Source organism: Phoenix dactylifera, chromosome 16 (assembly GCF_051530095.1).
Source record: "Phoenix dactylifera cultivar Ajwa chromosome 16, Ajwa_hap1_PhDact_Kaust_v1.1, whole genome shotgun sequence".
Classification (NCBI taxonomy): Eukaryota; Viridiplantae; Streptophyta; class Magnoliopsida; order Arecales; family Arecaceae; genus Phoenix; species Phoenix dactylifera.
This window is the reverse complement of record NC_143205.1, coordinates 665903-671645: the sequence shown is the minus strand read 5'-3', so window position 1 is coordinate 671645 and position 5743 is coordinate 665903.

Below are 5743 nucleotides of genomic sequence, written 5' to 3'. Positions count from 1 at the left end.
ATCTGACTAGCACACGGACACTCAATGAGGGCATAGTAGATAGACTCCTCCATCTTCGAGCAAACTATATAGGTTGTAGAGATCCGCACTCTCCACCTGATCAGCATGCCTCTGGTAGGCAGGCATCCCCATGCTAATTTCCAAAGGAACAAGGCAACATGGGGGTGGATGCACATCCTTCAGATCCAACCACTATCAACCTGTCGCACTGAAGACCTCCCAACCAATCCAGAGACATCCCAGGCTCGCACCACCGACCTCCCGATCGAGCTTCAGACCCTCCAGTCAGCTGTCTTCCCGGCAAGGATTGGTACAAATAGGACCCGCTCAACAAGCTGCTCCCCAAACATCAGCTTGATGAGGGTCTCGTCCCACCTCCGCTCCTCCGGAATGAAGAGATCACAGACTCTACATTCCTCCAACCCTCCAATAGTCGATCATGGTGGGTCAGCCCTGCAGTGGAATCTTAGAGAGCCACCTATCCTCCAGGACTGTGTGATTGCTCGCCCGTCCCCAATCTCCTATCTGACTGTCGGTAACACCACCAGGGCATGGGCACAAATTTCTTGCCAAATGAAGGTGCACCCGTGCCTGACTCGGAAGGTAGATGGATGTGTCGGAGCTCTATACTTTGCCCTTAGTAGCGCTCCCTGGAGACTCTTCAGCTCTAGGAGGAACCTGACTGCCAGTTTGGTCGCTAGTATCTCCCGGCACTCAACTAATGCATGGACTCCCAGTTCGCCTCTATTGGTCAACTGGCATATAGTCTCGCAAGCCAGAAGGTGGACACCCTCTCTGTCACCCTATCACCTCCAAATAAAGCTTTTGAACAGTCGCTTCATGCATCGTAGTGCTGCGATAGACGCCGAGGTATTGGACAATAAGTAAAGAGGAATCGAGCTTAGAATTGACCGTACTAGCGTAACCCTGCCCATCATAGACATGGCACCTGCTTGCCAATCTTGCAGTCTCCACCTAATGCTCAGGTCTATGGACAAGTGATAAGTGCTAAATAATGCATAAATTAATATCTTATTCACAGCACTTATCATTATTTTAATTCACATATTTTATAAATTCAACTAAAAAAATTTGTTACCTTCATCATTGCATTTTAATAAATTATTAAAGGTAATTCGAGTTTTACTTATTTATTTACTGATTGAGCCTTATGAATGCAGGTCGAATCAAACTTATTTGGGATGAGCCCTAAACCCAAATCTATTGAGCTCAAACTTCCCCTCGCATCCGTATCATCTTCCCATCGCTTCTTCATTACATATCCACGTCCGAGTTTCTTCCACGTCATTCCTTCCCTTCCCATCCAAAGCTCCCAACTCATCTCCCCATCCCGTGAGCATTTCAAACAGAGCCATCCTCCGTGGGATAAACTCAAATCCTAGCATCCTTATCTTTCTCCACGTCCGTTCCAGCTCCTCTGTTTCACGCAGCCGTAAGCTTGAATCCAGCCATTCACTTGGGTAGTTTCACGTCCACTGTCTGCGATCCAAGGCCTCCTCCATCGACACGGGATAAGCTCTAAATCCAACTGCATCATCCTCTGTTCCGCACCTCACGAATCAGTTTCTCATCCCATGAAGCATCTCAGTCTGTGTTCATCCCGTTTGCATGTCGTTCGAAACCCATCTTGTTCAAACTCCCAGCTCCCGTATCCCATTTCAAATCCAACCTTCACCAAATCCAGCGTCTTCAACCAACCCATCCTCATCCTCCCACGTCCAAATCCTCCTCCCCTTCATCCTCATCCTTCCCACGCTCACATCCAAACTTCCCACAAAATAGAGTCCAGCTTTCCCAACGTCCTGAGTTCATCTCGCGTCCGAATTCCTCTGCATCCAGCTCCCCTGTTCCGAGATCCTCCTTATCCCATGGATCAACCATCAGCCGAAGCATCCCAACGTCCCATGTTCTTCTCCATCATCTTATCTTCATCTTCCGAATCAAGCTCATCCTCCCAAGGAATAGAGCTGTCATCCCATCCGAATCCATCTCCCAGATTTCTTCACAGCTCCCAGACGAATCCAGCATCTTCATCCTCTTCCCATCGGCATCTTCAACCGTGAACAGCACCCCAACGTCTTCCGGATCACTATCATCCAAGCATTCCCTTCCGCATTGTTCTCCCAGCAAAGCATTATCTTCCCGTTCCGATTTCGTCTGCATCACCCAAAGATCTCTTCCCATTCCGAGAGCATCAAAGGATCTTGTTTCAGCCGATTCCTAGACTTCATCCTCCCGAGTCTCGAGCTTCACGGCAACCAAATGCATCATCCTTCCAGAGGAACAGAGGCCGAGTCTTCCCATCCTTATCCCAGAACAGTCGTATCCTTCTTCCAAATCCAGCATCAAATCCAGAGCCTCATCCTTATCCTCCACTCGGAAATAGGGAAGAGGAGAGATCATGGTTGCAGCCTATAAAAGGCCCCAGGGTGAACAGAAGAGGATTCATTCCCACCGGGGGGGGGGGGGGGGGTGGGTTCCACATATCTCTCTCAGGCCAAATCCCACGGGAAGAAGAAGAATAAAGTGAGAGAGTAGTTTGGGTATTCTGGGAATTACTTCCCACGAAAAAAAGAAATGAAGTGATAAGAGGGGAGTCGCCGAAGGAAGAAAAGGAAGAAATGGGAGCATGCTGCTGTGCCACTGCTGCTGTCGCCTACGACTCTATGAAAGGCTGATCTCCTCTCCAGGGCTGGATGCAACCCTAACAAAGGGCTAAGGGTTTTGTATTTTTGATTTCTATTCTTTGAGTTGTATAAACATTATTTTGTTCTTAATGAATATTTTATTTCATCTCATATTTAATTTCTGTGATTTTAAATATTACGTTTATACAACTGTTCTTCATGATCACTAAGTTAATAGAAGATCACCCATGCTTAGAAAAGATGTAGTGTCTTGCCACATTAGTTTAGGGTAGATATTTCATGCCGACCGAAGATGGATGTTCCTAAATTACTTTTGTGAGATTTTTATTTGAATGCTTATTAGGCTTGTAGTCAATTTGCATGTTAATCCAAGAATGAATTAAAATACAAATAATCCTTGTTCCGATGTTAGTGGTGAATTTCTTGCCCTAGGTTCTCTCAACTGATATCCTTTTAATTGCATTTTTTTTATTAAATTTCTTAGTTTAATTTTCTTCACAAACTTTTTCTTTTAAATATTTTTTTAAGAAAGCAATTGTACCCCAATCCCTGTGGATCGATATCCGTAATCACTATCCTACCAGATACGTGCTATTGCGTGGTCTTTAAAGTTGACTATCAATTTTTGGCGCCGTTGCCGGGGATTGCTAGCATAGTTGTTTTTCTTTTTATAAATTAAACTTTCAAAAAAAATATATATATACATATATATCTAAAATAAAATAAAAATATTTTCTATTTTTGTTACTTTACTTATCTCTTTTTTCTCTCTTACTAATTTTTTGTTTTTCTTTTGGTATTATTTGATCAGGAATCGAAGAGAAAATTTAGGACGATCAAAAAGGAAACTGCTGGAAAAGGAATGCTGTAGAGGTGTGCTTTAAAAAATTTGCTGGAGAAATTCCCTTTGGTAACATCTGAACCTTTTTAAATTGATTCTCAATTAGCCTAAAATTTTGTGGTGATTGTTTGATTTTAATTTCAGCAAAAGTGTGAATGCATGCTTGATACACATATACCAATTAATCCGCACATAGTAAGGGCAATCACCCCAATATGATAAGAACTGGATTTCATCACCAGATTCTTGCCCAAATTAGGTGAATCAATTCTCACATAGCTATCACTTTAATTAAAATCAATTAGACACTGGCTCCTAGGGACATTCGAGCTCAATAGGACGAAGATCACCGAAAGTTGCACCAATTTCGCTCTGTGACTCAGTTGATGTCTAGGCAAGCTATGTTCCAAGGAAGACAGTTCATCTATTCGAGGCAAGTAATTTTTAAGTGGGACCTTTGCAACGCATCGTGACCCCCCCACGTACTTGGGAGCTTACCTGGTCAACTCAGTTCATTAGACCGGATTGGAGGCTTAGGTGCCCTCTTCAAACCAGTTAGGAGCTGTCTAGTGATTTTAGGACAAATACAAGGACTTGATGTGTTTTTCTTTTAGTGCATGCTTGACTGTACTTGACTGATCAGAAAGATATTAGTGCATGCTAGGGTGTCGTTCCAGATCTCCTGAATTAGTACCTTTTGATTCTGAAATAGAGCGTTCTATTAAGGCCCTTCGAGCCGAAATCCGTACCTATAGAACCATAGGATTTGCCCCTCCTGTCGAGATGGCTGAAGAACAACCCAAATTGTTAAAGGAGTACTTTACTCCTTCCATTTATACCTCTCCATCTTGTATTCGACTACCTGATACCACTGGGGCTGTACAATTTGAAATTAAGTCTAGTGTTATCCAAATGCTTCCCTCTTTTTATGGACTTAACAATAAAGACCCATACAAACATTTGGATGAGTTTCTTAAGATCTGCACTACTGTCAAAATTCAGAACTTCACTGATGATGCTCTGAAACTTAGGCTGTTTCCTTTTTTCCTTAAGGATAGAGTTAAGCAGTGGCTCCATTCATTAGAAGCTAATTCTATTCTCTCTTGGGCTCAAATGCAACATGAATTTCTGAAAAAATATTTTCCCATAGGAAGAACGAACCAATTTAGGCGTGCGATCACGAGCTTCTCCCAATCTGATGGGGAAGAATTTTATGAAACCTGGAAAAAATTTAGAGACTTACTCCGAAAATGCCCGCATCATCAAATACCCAAATGGCAACTAGTGCAATGCTTTTATGACGGGTTGTCTGAACGAAATCGTCAGATGGTTGATGCTTCGTGTGGGGGAACTTTCATGCTTAAGAGTGAGCATGAGGCATGGCAGTTGTTTGAAAACCTCAATGAAAATTTCCTCCACCATGCCTCCTCCGCTCATCAAGCATCCCCGAGTTCTCAAAGAAAAGGAACCATATATGAAGTTAGCCAGTCCATAGGTCTATCTGACAAAGTAGATGCACTATCCCGCAAGTTGGACCAGCTAATGTCTAAAGAACAGCTTCCAAACTTTTCCCAAGCACAAGTGTGTGCTCTCTGTTCTAGTCCGTCTCATACTATTTTTGAGTGCCCTTCGGCAATACAATTTTCTGAATTTGTGCAAGAACAAGTAAATGCTGCCCAAACGCAATCCCGACTCGGTAATGATCCATATTCTACCACTTACAACCCGGGATGGCGGAATCATCCAAACTTTTCTTGGAAGCAGCAAGCTTCGAATACTGCCCAACCCTACTCTCAAAATTTTCAAAACCCTCAGAATTTTTAAACCCCACAAAATATTCATCCCTACCGTCCTTCGACTCAATTTCAACATACTCCTCCATCTTATAGAAACATAGCCTTTGAGGATAAAGTGTTGACCTCCCTTCAAGGTTTGGAAACCATTACACAATTGGTGCACTCTCACATGCAATCTATCGCCAAGCTAGAATCCCAAATGGGGCAACTAGCTAATGCACTGAACAAGCGAGAGGAAGGAAAGCTTCCAAGCCAACCAGTGAGTAATCCTAGGGGACAATACATGGCTCAAGAAAATCGACTAAATACAATTCATCATGAACAAGCCAATGCTTTGACTACCCTAAGGAGTGGAGGTATAGTAGACAATAAGATTAGGGAGGATAACAATAAGGAAGGTGAAGAAGAGGATAGAAATGTGTCAAATGAAAATCTAA